The sequence below is a fragment of the Humulus lupulus genome, chromosome X (genome assembly GCF_963169125.1).
Source record: "Humulus lupulus chromosome X, drHumLupu1.1, whole genome shotgun sequence".
In the NCBI taxonomy this organism is placed as follows: Eukaryota; Viridiplantae; Streptophyta; class Magnoliopsida; order Rosales; family Cannabaceae; genus Humulus; species Humulus lupulus.
In genome coordinates, this window is record NC_084802.1 from 26,648,602 (window position 1) to 26,664,799 (window position 16,198).

A 16,198-nucleotide genomic window follows, 5' to 3' on the forward strand; every position below is an offset into this window, starting at 1 on the left:
CAAGCTGCTAAGTTTGTTCGAGAGAGAAACACTAGGGTTTTAGGGTTAAAAGCTTTCAAATCTAAGCTTTTCTCAACACTTGGGAAGTAAGATAGAGTGTTATTTCGGTATTGAGGTGTAGATCAAAGTTCTAATCTATCTAAGGTACTCTTATCTTCAGGTTTAGTTTATTATAGTTCCTCTTATTGTTTCATTTTCTTCAAAATCCTAACTTGTTATAATGGATTTTGGTTAGGTATTTGATTCCTTTGAAATTGAAGGTTTTCGATAAGTTCTTATCTTGATGGTTTAGATCTTCTCTTCATCTTATTTTCTTTAGGAAACTTATGATCTACTGTTTGGTTTTAGGAGTTTCCAATCCCGTTCTTGTCTCCTATATCCCGGTTTTTGGTAAGGAAAATAGGTTAGATTTTATGTGATATGATTTTATTTATATGATGTGTACGTACGTACAAATGTATGTATGTATGTATGTATGTATGTATGTATGTATGTATGTATGTATGTATGTATGTATGTATGTATGTATGTATGTATGTATGTATGTATGTATGTATGTATGTATGTATGTTTGTATGTATGTATGTATGTATGTATGTATGTATGTACGTACGTACGTACGCACGTATGTATGTATGTATGTATGTATGTATGTATGTATGTATGTATGTATGTATGTATGTATGTATGTATATGTTTTATGTTGTAGTCACTTGGAAAATATGGTTGCTTAGATAGTAATAAGCAAATCCCAAAACTTTTATTATTATCGTAGACTATAGTTATGTTTAAACCTACCTCTAAATAGTAGCAAGAGGACCTAGATGGTTTATCATATACTATATTTGTGCCTAAACCTACCTCTAAATAATAGCAAAAGGACCTAGATGGTTTATATCACATACTACGGTAATGAGTTAATGGCCATTAATTTGTAGTCTTATGTTTTATGATTTACATTTTTACGTCATACATTTTATGATTTATGTTTTACGTCTTATGATTTATGATATGTTTTAGTAGTTTTTCCTTACTGGGCATTAGGCTCATTCCTTTTTATTTTAGATGGTGCAGGAAAATGAGCTTGGAAGGTGGGACAGATTCGTGGCAGCTTTGGCATGTGTATTAGGCGAGAACTGAATGAATGGACTGATGAGAAAGATTGAGGATGACGTTTTGCTTCAAGTCTTTTTAATTATGTATTTATGTTTTTCTGCATTTAGTATTTGAACAATTAATTAAAGGTTTTGTTTTCCTTATGATTTTATGTAATAACAATGGGATCCTGTATTTTGGATTTTCTAATAAAGTTCTATTGTTTTATGTATGAATTCAAAATTAATAATTATGTTTTAGTAGTTTTAATGGTCAGAGGTCTTTAAGTTAGCCGGGTCATTACAACTCGCCTATAGATCTTCATAAAGAAATAACTCTTCTTTAACATGTTCGCCAATTTGCATGTCACAAAAACGAACAGGAAAAGAAGAGCTCGAAAACCATGAAAGGAAATCTGGCCATACTAAGCTTCTACATTGAGCGAACAAAAACTTCAGAAGTACAAGAACATGTACCAACATGGAACCTGTTCGCATATAATCGCTTGTTCGCCTATGTCTATATACATGAAGTGAGCAAAGTGTAACTATTAGCCCATGATGTTGATAAAAGAATTCTACTAGCTAATCATGTCGAACGACCAAGTGATCCACACACTGAAGAAGGGTCACATTCAAGTCTGGATCAACTGGGTGTCCGTTCACGAGCTGTCTCAGGTTGAGTCGGACTAGCCTAAAACCGGCATCAGCCTGGTTCATTTCTATTTAAGGATTTGTTGGAAAAACTTTCAGAGCATGCAATGAAAAGAGCATGGTGGGCCCATTGTGTAAAACAACAATAAATTTTTTCATTAATCATATAAACAGTTTATATGACCAAGAAAAACATCCATCCAGAAATATTAACATACAATATTATTAATCATGCAACATGTAACGACCCAAAAATGCTAATAGGGTTAGTGCCTTGATTAGTGTGCTAGGAGGGCATAATTGGATATGTGTGTGATTAATTTATTAAATGTGTGATTATGTGGCTTGCATGATATATATGATGATATGAATTTATTTATATGCGAGTTTTGGCTTTCACAAGTGGCGTTCCTCGGGCACATTATATCGAAAAATGGAGTTGCAGTAGATCCATCAAAGGTAGAGGCCGTGAAGGATTGGCCCAGACCAAAGAACGCATCTGAAGTAAGAAGCTTCCTAGGGCTAGCAGGTTATTATAGGAAGTTTGTAGAGGGCTTTTCTAAGATAGCCACTCCGCTCACCAACCTGACCCAGAAGCAACAAAAGTTTAACTGGAACGATAAGTGTGAAGAAAGCTTCCAGTTGCTTAAGGATAAGCTTTGCTCAACACCAGTACCGACACCCAACGATAAGTTCGTTGTTTACTGCGATACATCGAAGCAAGGATTGCGTTGCGTACTAATGCAAAATGACAATGTGATAGCCTATGCCTCACGATAGTTAAAGGAGTACGAATAGCGCTATCCAACTCACGATATGGAGTTGGCAGCGGTGGTCTTTGCATTAAAAATCTGGCGCCATTATCTTTACGGAGAACGGTGCGAGATTTATACGGACCACAAGACTTTAAAGTACTTCTTTACTCAGAAGGAGCTCAACATGAGGCAGCGCAGGTGGTTGGAGTTAGTAAAGGATTACGACTACGAAATCCTATACCACCCGGGGAAGGCGAACGTAGTTGCCGATGCACTTAGCAGGAAAAGTTATGGGAATTTAGCAGCTTTAGCCGGAATAGAAAAGCCGCTATAGCAGGAGCTGATCAGTGCCAGAATAGAAGTAGTTATAGGCAAGCTGGCTAACTTGTCTATCCAATCGGATCTGCTAGAGGACATACGGATTGGTCAGAGACATGATGACACGCTAGCAGCTCATATCAATGCAGTCGGAGAAGGCAAGACTATAGATTTCTCAATATCTAGCCAAGGCTTATTGAGATATAAGAATCGGGTATGCGTGCCAAATGATCAAAGTATTAAGAAGATGATCCTAGAAGAAGCGCACAGTACCCCGTACTCAGTGCACCCAGGGTCTACCAAGATGACTCATGATGTCAAGGCAATCTATTGGTGGCCAGGGATGAAGAAGGACATAGCGGAGTATGTATCTAAGTGTCTCGTATGCCAGCAAGTGAAAGCGGAGCATCAGCTGCCTGCAGGTTTATTGCAACCGCTTAGCGTACCAGAATGGAAGTGGGACAATATAGCCATGGACTTCGTGACAGGTCTGCCAAAGACGAATAAGCAACATGATTCCGCTTTGATAGTAATAGATCGACTAACCAAGTCGGCTCATTTCCTGCCTGTTAAGACTTCTTACACGGCAGACCAATATGCAGACATCTACATCCAAGAGATAGTACGGTTGCATGGAATCCCCAAGACGATAGTATCAGATAGAGGGTCGGTATTTACATCAAGATTTTGGGGAAGTTTACAGCAAGCTATTGGTACTAAGTTAAGTCTTAGTACAGTTTTTCATCCTCAGACAGATGGGTAGTCCGAGCATACGATTCAGATTTTAGAGGATATGCTACGCACGTGTGTACTTGATTTCGAAGGATCATGGAATAAGTACTTGCCGCTGATCGAGTTTTCCTACAACAACAGCTACCAATCGACGATCGGGATGGCACCTTATGAGTTGCTATATGGAAGAAGGTGCCGATCACCGTTGCACTGGGACGAGGTAGGAGAAAGGCAGCTTCTAGGGCCCGAAGCTGTTAGATAAGCTCAAGAAGTAGTAGCGCTTATTAGACAGCGTATGCTTGCTGCTCAAAGCCGCCAGAAAAGCTATGCGGATGCCAAGCAACGCGATGTGGAATTCCAAGTCGGAGATCAAGCCTTCCTGAAGATATCTCCTATGAAAGGTGTCAAGCGGTTCGGGAAGAAAGGCTAGCTTAGTCCCCGATTCATAGGTCCTTTTGAGATATTGGACAAAGTGGGACCAGTTGCGTATAGACTAGCCCTACCGCCAGCACTAGCCGATAGTCACCACGTGTTCCACATCTCGATGTTACGCAAATATGTGTCAGACCCATCTCACGTCCTCAAGTACGATACGATAGCACTCCAGAAAGACTTAAGTTACGAGGAACGACCGGTTAGCCTCCTAGATAGGGGGATGAAGCAGTTACGGTCCAAGAGCTTTCCTATAGTCAAAGTCCTATGGAGTAATAGTTCTGAACGAGAGGCAACGTGGGAGTTGGAGGAGGACATGCAAGGCCAGTATCCGGAGTTATTTGGTAAGTAAATTTCGAGGACGAAATTCTTTTTAGTAGGGGAGAATTGTAGAGTCCAAGAACTTTACTTAGCTAGTTAGATAGTAGTATTATAGTATTTTTAGTATTATCTTTATGACTGTGGATTTTTGGTTCAGACCGGGAATTATTTGGACACTCATAGTAGTACTTGTAGATTTTCTAAGTTTAACCTATAGTTTAAGAATATTAATTTTAACCTAAGGTTTGATTAATATGACTGATATTAAGGATAATATTTATTATACTATAAGGTTTAGATAAGGACCAATAGGATTTTAAGCACATGTTATGTATGTGTGTTTAAGGATTAAGTATTGTGAGGATTAAATTTAATAAGGGTAAAGTTTGAATGCTCTAAGGTCAGTCAGCAGCTTTGAATACGTTTGAGGGCTTAGTTAAGGCTGTTTACTCAATTTGAATTAAGCTAAAAATGTGTAATTTCGTGTTTAAATAATCAGTGAATGCCGATATATCGCAATTATGGGGGGCGATATATCACAGCACGTAGATACGGAAAACACGAAACGATGCACGACTGCCTCGGGGATACTGGCCCAGGCGATATATCACCTACAGGGGGCGATATATCGCCTCCTTCAGCTTATTTTGAAAGTTTTTGAATTTGTTTTCCATTCAGCCATTCAACCTTTTGATACGTCCAGCACCTTTTTGAACGAGTCTTCAGCCTCTGCTGAACGATTATTCAAATTATTTTCACCTAAAAAGCCATTATTTTTATTCAAGTTAAATTAAGATCCTTTCATTCCTAAACTCTATAAATAGGACCAAGTACCCAGCCATTATTCACCTTTTACTCTAAGTTCAGAGGCTGCAAGTTGCTAGGTGAGTGTGAGAGTGTAAACACTTGGGTGGGGAAATCATAAGCTTGATCATCATAAGCTTATCAAACACTTGGGGAAGTAAGGTTTCATAGTATTTCAGTTCAAGGTTTAGATTGGTCTACAAGTCTTCAAGGTATTTCTACACCTTAGTTCATTGGTATTATTTTATTTTAAGTTCTCATAGTCTTCTACTCAACCTCTAACCTTAATCTTTATTTTGGTTAGGAAATCTAAGTTCTTGAGCAAAAAGGTTTTGGTAAGTATTTTTCTCAATGGTTTAGTCCTTCTATTTCCTTTCATTTCTCTTATTCTCTATTGTTGACGGTGAAATCTCGTCAACGAAATTAGGTCGGAAAACTCAAAGGTAAATGCGACGATCTCTAGATAAGAACTTAGAATTAACTTATGAAAGGATAAACACCGATGAACAATGGAGTGAAAAAATGTATATTTCTTAATGGCCTCTGCATACAATGAATTTTCCAACCCCCTTTCAGGTGGTCTTAGAGTTCATTTTATAGTAGGCTCTAATGGCCTTAGGTACATAGTGGTCCAGGGGACCAAGTGGTACATACGTATTGTGTCAGGGGAGTGGCTCCAGAGGTTGTGGTCGTACACCCCGTACAGGAGCGGGTGTCAGGAGGATGTCTCCACTACTTGTCTGTATCCATGTCTGATGCGTGGTGGCAGGTGTAGCGGCGCAGGAGGTAGTGGTGTCGGCTCTGACCTATGGCCGTAGACGTACGGACCATAACTCCTATCCTAGCATACCCACTCCTGGCGTTCCCACTACTTGTCTGGTAGGGGTACTATATCCGTACTCTGACTTCTTTAGGTTTGTAGGTACATTCCATATTCATGCGTGTACCTTGCCCCTTGCGAGTATTCTCACCTCCAAGGCCATGGGCACGGGACCATGGGGCCTAGGTCATGGGCGAGGCCATGGAGGAGGCCATGGGCGAGGCCATAGGGGGAGGCCATGGGGCCGAGGCCATGGAGGAGGCCATGGGCGAGGCCATAGGAGGAGGCCATGGGCGAGGCCATAGGAGGAGGCCATGGGGCCGAGGCCATGGAGGAGGCCATGGGCGAGGCCATAGGAGGAGGCCATGGGAGAGGCCATAGGAGGAGGCCATGGGGCCGAGGCCATAGGAGGAGGCCATGGGGCCGAGGCCATAGGAGGAGGCCAAGGGGCCGAGGCCATAGGAGGAGGCCATGGGGCCGAGGCCATGGAGGAGGCCATGGGCGAGGCCATAGGAGGAGGCCATGGGGCCGAGGCCATAGGAGGAGGCCATGGGGCCGAGGCCATAGGAGGAGGCCATGGGGCCGAGGCCATGGGTGAGGCCATAGGAGGAGGCCATGGGCGAGGCCATGGAGGAGGCCATGGGCGAGGCCATAAGAGGAGGCCATGGGGCCGAGGCCATAGGAGGAGGCCATGGGGCCGAGGCCATGGAGGAGGCCATGGGCGAGGCCATAGGAAGAGGCCATGGGCGAGGCCATAGGAGGAGGCCATGGGCGAGGCCATAGGAGGAGGCCATGGGGCCGAGGCCATGGAGGAGGCCATGGGCGAGGCCATAGGAGGAGGCCATGGGCGAGGCCATGGAGGAGGCCATGGGCGAGGTCATAGGAGGAGGCCATGGAGGAGGCCATGGGCGAGGCCATAGGAGGAGGCCATGGGGCCGAGGTCATAGGAGGAGGCCATGGGGCCGAGGCCATAGGAGGAGGCCATGAGGCCGAGGCCATAGGAGGAGGCCATGGGGCCGAGGCCATGGAGGAGGCCATGGGCGAGGCCATAGGAGGAGGCCATGGGCGAGGCCATAGGAGGAGGCCATGGGCGAGGCCATAGGAGGAGGCCATGGGGCCGAGGCCATGGGAGGAGGCCATGGGAGGAGGCCATGGGGCCGAGGCCATAGGAGGAGGCCATGGGCGAGGCCATAGGAGGAGGCCATGGGCGAGGCCATAGGAGGAGGCCATGGGGCCGAGGCCATGGAGGAGGCCGTGGGCGAGGCCATAGGAGGAGGCCATGGGCGAGGCCATGGAGTGAGGCCGTGGGGCCGAGTGCATGGGCGAGAGGGGCCTCACGAGGCTACTGAGCCTTGGCACCTATGCCTTGCCAACGTGGGCCACCTAGCATCGACTCCACAATAAACGAACCCAGACTCGTGTTGTGATGGCGCGATGGCTTCTCGAGACGACGGTGGCCTTAGGGCCTTGCCTCGGCCTCATACTTTCTCTTGATGAGATGATGAGCATCAACAACGCGTATGAGTGCATCTTGACCCATGAGCATGTCAGCCTTGCGTGGGCACGTCGGACCTCACTAAGTGAGGGCCTTGTGCACTCACTACAAGAAAAAATGCTTTTAATAACACAAAAAATGTGTTATCAAAACCTACGATAACACTTTCTGATGTGTTAAGACAGACTGTATTATCGTAGGTCAGGATACTTTACATAACACTTTATCAGTGTTATACAGATGTGTTATTGTACTGTCAACGATAACACAATTTCTGTGTTATTTTAATATATAGATAAGTGTTGAATTATGTTATTTATAGTCGATACTATAACACTTTTTTTGTGTTATACTACACTTTAGTATAACACATGTGTTATATTAGCTTAGAGAAACATAATCTTTTTTTACTTCTACAAAACAAACAAATATGAAAGTTGAAGCCAAACAAAGTAACATAAATAGATTTTTATTCATTACTCAAATGTAATTACAATATTTAGTCTACTAGTCTAAGCTTAAGAAATCATATTACAACATAATTTATGCTCAATTCAGATTCCTTTATCACTAAATACAAAACAAGAAATGTATACAAAAATTAGTGAAATACATTATTCCATTCTAAAGGCCTCGACTACAAATGTTGTCAAGAATTGCTCCAAATAAATCATCTCAATATTCCTGCACATTGTAGAAAAAAAGTCATTTTATTATTAAGAACATAAGACTTGAGCTAGTTTCCACCTGTAAGCATATAAAGTTTAAATTAAATTTGTAATAACTCCAAAACTTGACGAAACAGCAGGGTATAGCAAGATGCATCGAATCTCATATCTCATTTAAAGGAGAGGTGTAATAGAATATGGAGCTCAAACAGGTACTAAACTCTAGAATATGGAGCTCAAACAGTTACTAAACTTTAGACCTAAGCAAGCTTGGTACTCCAATAGTAGAGACCCCCAGAAGTAAAAGCAGATTAGAAGCTAGATACTAAAAATCAAACACAAAATAAGACAAAACATCTTTAAGATCAAACCACTATATTCACACAAACATATAGAAAAACATAAACAAAATAAAAGAGAGAATTGTTAACTAAAAGCTAGCTGGGTATAACTGTGATTAAATTAGCTTTTAGCCAACTAGTACAAGCCATCCCTTAGGTGCCTAAACTCACAACCAGTTAAGTCTATCAATCTCAGTGTCTATACATGCAATTTATGCCATGAAATACTCCCAAACAGACGAGACAACAACAAGCTAATAACAATATATATACCAAATGTGTCATTAAATAGAAATTCTTATTTCTTCAAAGTAATCAAACTATAGACAATTTTGAGTTTACTAAACATTGTTTATAATTAGTCATCCAACATAAAAGTTGAAAATTGCTGCAGTGAAAGAAGCTATAAAAACAGAGGAAACCAAAGCACATGCATATCTAGAATTATCAAAGGAAGTACAACATCAGAAGCAAACCTAAATGTACCATCAGAAGCAAGAGAAATGGTAGACATAACAACATCAATAAAACTAGAAGCAGAATAGAACAAGTCTGAAGCTTGAATTAAAAAAAAAATCACTACTAAGATACCAAAATGAATTAAAAAAAACTGAAGCTTGAGAAGATGAGATTTTCAGATAACCAATACTAGACTAGTTAGAATCTCACATCCATTACTGGAGGAAGAAACCTAAATAATTAAAAAGAAACTAAGACATACCATAAACAACATGACACAGGCATTATTTGAAGTAAACAACTAAATTATTGCCAAGAGAAAAGAAACACAGGACTGTGTAATTAACAAATTCCATAATGCTAACCTTCACAAGATCTCCTAGCTCCTCGCTGCATTCTAATTTGCCTTCTGCTAGCCAATTTTCCAACAAATTATTCTTGTTCTGGTTCACAACAAGAGGTGATAGTTCCAATGACTCGAAAGCATTAAGCTTTCCTCTGGTCAAGAGAGTACCAAAATACTGCAAAAGGGGTGGTGTTTGCCCAGTTTTTCCAAGAACACTCTGCAACAATAAGAATAAGAATTAATTACTAATCATAAAGGTTCAGCATAACTTAAAAGTATTGTAATATCCAATTCCACTTCTATTCGAGCTGCCTGATACTGTCTTTTTCCAAGTAATTGACTGTTACTTTTATCTCAATTAGGTTCATAAATTTCCAATTGTTTAAAAATTATAAAAACAACCATTTGAAATTGGTCTCCGATCCCCAGCCCTCTAAACAAGGGGAAATAGCCATTTTGACAGGTATCCCATAGTAACAAACTGCCACAATATGGAATGCCATGTTCTGTATCATTGACAGAGAGTTTGTCTATTCTACAGTCTACACAACCTGAATTTGAGAATTACTTTAAATATACATAGTAAAAATATTGGGAGAGCACAATCTGAAGTGAAGTTTTCAGGCAAGCCATCTGGCAGAGTAGATTCTACAGTCTCCAAAATAACTTTGCACGATTGAGCAGCTTCTGCAAGAAGTACAGGAAGAAAGATTGGGAGTTTGTGTGGATCATAAAAGTTTGCTATTTTAGTAATCTTAAACTTTTTAGATATCTAAGAAATGAAAATCAACAAGTAATAATCCAATCATCTTTTCTATCATTTTACTAAATACAATAAAAATATCAGGAAAAGAAAAACTACTTTGACTAGTACTAGATAGCAGCAACAATAATGTGAAACAGAATTCCAAAGCTATGAACTAAGAATGAAATTACAGTTAGGTAAAGGAAATACCTTCATATCTTCCAAGGCCTTGCAATGATTTTGCTTTGAGAAGAACAACTTCAAGGAGCAGACTAACAGCGTGCATGGACATAGGTGGGACAAAATCACTCTGTGAACGGCGTCTATTTTGTTCACATCTTCTAGAAATGGATCCTTTCATCCTAGGAGTCACTGCAGCAATGTCTATTCCTTCAAATACATGAAGTGCAGCTTCTATGTTACCCTTTCGATACTCAAGTCTTCCTAGTAGAGCTCTTGCTTCCTATAAACCATGAAACCAAAATAAATCATCATCCAAACTGATTTGCCAAAATAAATAAGTCTAAAAACAACTCCTTAGTAATTTGCCTCAACTTTATGACATTGTAAACTATACCATCCCAAGACTAAAAAAACTCAAAAACAGTAATGCTTTTTTTTGTAACAGTATACCAATATTTTAATCAAACTGATTTCTTGACTCTTCCTTTCGATAGAAAATTATACACAGGAACACTGTTAGAACAAACAAGTAAAAAGCCAAGGATTTCTCCTTTTTTTATTTCTTAATGAAATATCTCTCATATAACATATAAGAGGCTCCAAGTCAAGTGTGAAGTCAGATACCCCATGTCTAATTACACCCGAATTTATTACTGCTCATTAACACACATCTTTCACACACTAGAAACAGATTACAAACACACAGAAAAATGGCTAACAATATCGAACAAAAAGTCAGCTAACAGGAATTTAATCAAACACACCAGAAACGCCCAAGTTTTCTTGGTTCGGACTTAACCAAATCAGAATGAAAACAAAAGAATACTGATTTTAACTCAGACTTTTCCTCAAACAGATGGTATGCATAAAAACTTTGAGTATACCGTAATGACTTAATAATAAGAAATATGTATTCATGTATATATGTGTGAGAGAGAAACAGGGGGAAAATGATAGAGAAGTTAAACAAAATTTACTTGCAATACTAATCCAACCACAATAGTAATAAAATTATTGAGATTAGCTTATGGGACACAGTAACAATAAAAATGAGATAGTAATTATCATAATATTGTACAAATTAAAGGCACCAAAATCACATTTTTGTGAGTCAAATTTTGTGATCAATATATGCAAGGGATAGTGAAATAAAGAATTTGATCACTTGATTGTAGAGTGCAGAACAATAAAATAACAGATCTCATAAATTACTATAAAGTAAAAAACAGTTTAGAATCACAAAAGAATACAAGATTTTGATCCCTAGTAGAAAATATTTTGGTCACAACAAACCGTATTAATGATACAATAAGAAATATTACTAACTATCCCTAATGAAAACAGAACATAGAAATTTCAAGGTAAAACCAAATCAATTAACAGCAAAACCCACATACAAATATCCAAAATAAAACAGAAGCTACAACAAAAGAGCTCCATACCATTTCATTCATGACAGAATCTGAGACAAATTCAACATTTTAACTTCAGTATTTTAAATAATAATCATTTGAAAAGATGAACTTATCATATATACATAAAGCATGACAGAATAAGAAACTATTATGCAGGCACCACATTACTTCAAAAACATAAAGCATGCATAAACATAAAGCATGCATAAAGTACATGGCCCATTCTGCTGCAACCAAAGCAGTGTCTGATGTCTCTATGATTACTTCCCACAACAACATATTGATTTGCTCCTCTGTCAGTGTTTTTGCTTCAGACACCAAATAATCTATGTAGCTATTTAGTTCCTGTAGTTTCACATCATTATTACCCAGTTCCATGTATATGAATATGTATAATTATTGGTAGACTATAATGAGGTTGTGACAAAATTAAAATAAAAAACAAACCTCTCCTGAAGCAATTCGATTTTTTTGCTCCTGAATAAGCGCATTCATCACTGCTTTTCTTCAAAAAATCATTGTTTGAATTTTGTTTTCAATCTTCTTATTAGAAACCCATTTGAGATAAGGGAAGAAATCTCTCCAATCCACCTCAATGGCTCGCTCCATTTGATCAATCACTAGAACTTTGAATATTTCTTCCCTTGTCAAATGGCCACTTAACTCCTCCACATAAAATACTTGTTCTATGTCCTTTCCCAGGGCCTGCAAACCAAGTGGCATAAATAACAGTAACTTTTGAATGGATTTTTTTAATACTTTATAATGTGTAAAAAAAGTTTTGGACTTTGGGAGGTGTATTGTATAAAAACTAAAGTTTTTGTTAAAAAAATTAACTAGAAAAGACTTGAAAATTAAGAAAAAAATCTCAAGACTAAATTACTAATCAAATAAGCACTCAAGAGACATTTATGTTGAAATCCTATTAATATTGAGGAACTCACCTCTTTCAAAGATATTCCAAAGAGTTCAGACTCAAATATCTCCCTAAAGTTCACAGCTTCATCAGGAAAGTCTTCCACATGAGCATGAAATCTTTTTGAGATATTTTCTGCCATAGTGTCTCTGTGACAACAGTGTCATTTCTGAATGCAGTAAATATAGAACAGTGAATGATTATGAGCACAAATAATAGAAGCAGTGAAATGATAAGTAAAAAATTTAATCATAACAAAATTCAATACCCACCTGAGCATTGGCTCCCAGAACATTTCCAAGTATGTGTTTTTTTACCATCTTATGAAAATCATTGTAGTCACTCATGGCAACCATAGACTTATCACTAGTGAGCATTTTCAGGGCATTTGACAGCTTTCTGGTAGATATGGATGAAAATCTAGTCACCATTGCCTGGTTAATTTCAAGTTAAAGTTCAGTTCTTGATCATCAACAACTTACTGAGAATAATCAATTTTATATTTGTACATTCATATGAGTCATCATACTCATATTCATTATTGAATAATTCTCTTTTCTTAATTATGGTTTTAAATTATAATATTTTAAATGACAGAGTTGATTTTTTTCTTAATCATTATACTGTAGCACATAACCAATATTATAAATTGTTGAATAGTTCTTACAGTGGATTATTGATAGCTTTAATCACTCAAATTACACAAGTAACCTTTGAATAGAATGAAAATGACAATGAGTCAATCAGAACTGAAAAGGTTGAAACTTGTGTACCTCTTTGGCAACATGAGTTGTATTGAGAACGACTAGAGTGGAAGCACTTGTTCTGATGGAATAGATAGGACCATGAGTATTGGCCCACTTAGTAAACGTCATGTATGGCTTCTTCTCCTTCAACTGCAGCAAATTCCCTATCACTGGTAATCCAGGAACCCCTGAACAACACAACAAACCAATCTACACACTTACATACTCACTCTCTAATCACAAACCCATTTCAGTTCTGACCAAAACAAAACAACAAACACGTATTCGGCACAGTAGGGAGTCTGGAGTATCCACTCTTCTTCTTATTATTATTGGCAAAGAAGCATCTTTTGAGGAAAATCAAGGCCAACAGAGAGAGACCACCAAGAACAAATATGGTGACAAAGGGCACTCCTTTAACACCAAGCTGTTTGTTTGTGAATTACATGAATTACACGCATAACTTGTCATAATTTGCATAGAAAGCTCATATAACAGACAATGAAAAATTATAGCCACAATCTGCTTAATATTGTAGAAGAAATAATTGAATACTATGGCTACGGATAGACAGGTAGTCATAACATGTAAAAACTTCTAAAAAAAAGTACAAGATAATTAATGGATGATAAAATATCATAGAACTAGAATAAGATAATGACTGGTTATTCTATCAGAAGAATATTAATTTTGTATAATATGTCAATGGCAAAGAAAACTATCCAAGAAACATGCATCACCATTAGTGTAGACCAAGCACTCAAAAAATAGATCAATCAACTGTTTCCAAGGATGCTTGTTTTAAATCAGGTCCTTAATAAGTTATTTGGTTAACATGGTGAAAAAAAATAAATAGGAAAATGTTCAACGTCAAGTTTCTTTGATCTCACTCCTTCACTAATTGATAATCTTAACATCGGAAGTCCATGTCAAAATAGAGGCTTTCCAATTAATATTATCCTCACAGAGAATCCTTCCTCATAAATATCACAGAGATTAAGCTACTTCTAAATATCAAAACATTTTAAACAATAAGACAAGTGACATGGATATTGACTTACAGGTTGAACTTGAGCCTAAATCTTTAGTAGCCTGCAAAAAAAAAAAAAAAAAAAAAAATTGAAAATTGTTAATCCAACATAGATAAAGTGATACACTTATTATGAAGAGTAAACAAATTTATCTTAGCATACACTTTCTTCCTGAGAAAACTCTAAAACTTTTTCATCATCATTCTTGTGTCCTTGCAACCCATCATATCCACATTGTCTGTCAAAATTTAATTCCAAGGAGATAAAAACTGATAGTAGAACAAAGGGAAAAACTATATGTAAGCATTCTGGATGTCATTGCAAGGTACAAAGGGTTACGGTCCAACTTCCCAAATATTTTGGAAAAGAAAAATGGGAGAGAAATTAGAAGCTAATTATACCTCCAATCATTTGCAGCACCAGAGGTGTCTTTAATCTGCATTTAGGCGGGAAAAAGAACACAGCAAAATAAGGACTTGGCAATAGCAAAGGATTCAAATGATCCTGTGCAATGGCACCAGTAAACTCTGGCCTTCATAGCCTTAGTACTAGACACAGACAATTCAAAACCACATCATAAGTATCTCAAAGCAATAGTTGCCCCTGTTTAAGTATCGCAGCTATGCATGAACAAATTAGGTTTTTGCAAGTGTAATATGATGGTTATAATACTTCATAGCAAGTAAATGAAAACATTTCAAAGAGAACTAGTAAAAGAAAACAAGAAATTCCCATTAGTGGATCAAATACCCAGAACCATCCTCCAAACACAATTTCCCATTAGTAAATTAAATTATAAGTTCAACCCAAGAAAACAGACTTGAAAGCTCAGCAAAAAAAAAAAAAAAAAACAGCCACTAACACGAAATTATATTGAATTAGTTAATAGTTAATCACAACTATCCCAATCATAATTAAAAAAAATTAAAAACAAATTGATAAAAATTATATTGAAGGAACAATCATAAGTAACTATATTTGAAAAATAAATTTTGCAGCATAAAATTAGTAGTTCCCATAAAAAAAAACTAAAACACAACCTAAAATTTATGTTGGTATACTTATTTTTTCTAATGCAATCTCTCTCAAAACCAAAAAACCTCAAATTACTTGTACTCGAAGCTAGGCACTGGAGGCGTTAACATAAATCTTCCTATATATTTTTCTTCCTCTGTTACTATACTCAAAAATTGAAGAAATAAAAACATGGGAAATTGGGGTTTCAAGAGAGAGACTAAGGTTTTGAGAAGTTAAAGATTTAAAAGGCAGCAGGAGAAAGAAGATGGTATATAAATATATAAATATATATGTATATAGACAGAGAAAGGGTGAGATTAGACCTGATGTTTAAGCCCCTGGCACAGGTTTCCTCATAGGTACGAACCATTTCTTCAGGGGAAGGTTTGTGGTCCTTGGGGAAATCCATGACGATGAACCAGTGGTTGTAGTCACATCCCTGAATCAAATAAGAAAGCAAATAAAATGCAGATAATAAGTATGTAATATCACTGAATCAACGACATCTAGAATCTAGATTAATATGAGTATAATAATTACTTAGAAGTCATCTAAGATTCAAAGCCATGTATCTTTTCATCAATCAAACAAAGCAGAAGACTAAAGATCGAGAATTAGGGTCCATGCCCCCATTTCCTCTTTAGTTTCTCTAATTTAAGCTTCGATGTTCTTCAAGAACTCAGAAACCCAATAACTAAAATTGGGATTTTGAGTCATTTTTTCACAACATTTCAACAAATCAGAGGTGAAATTGGTTAACCCAAAGCCTAGGCTATATCAAATCAACATAGAAATGCTAGTTCTACCTATATCAAATCAGAATGAAGAAGAGAGAGAAGAAAGGGAGCTAGAGAGAGAGCAAGGGAAAAGCATTTGGTGATGGTGACGAGAACATTACCTGATTTC

General features: G+C 37.8%; 1 pseudogene; it reads right to left on the reverse strand.

The window, feature by feature from the left end:
* Positions 1-9,593: 9,593 nt before the first annotated feature.
* Positions 9,594-15,753, reverse strand: LOC133805651 (alpha-humulene 10-hydroxylase-like; annotated as a pseudogene).
* Positions 15,754-16,198: the final 445 nt, after the last annotated feature.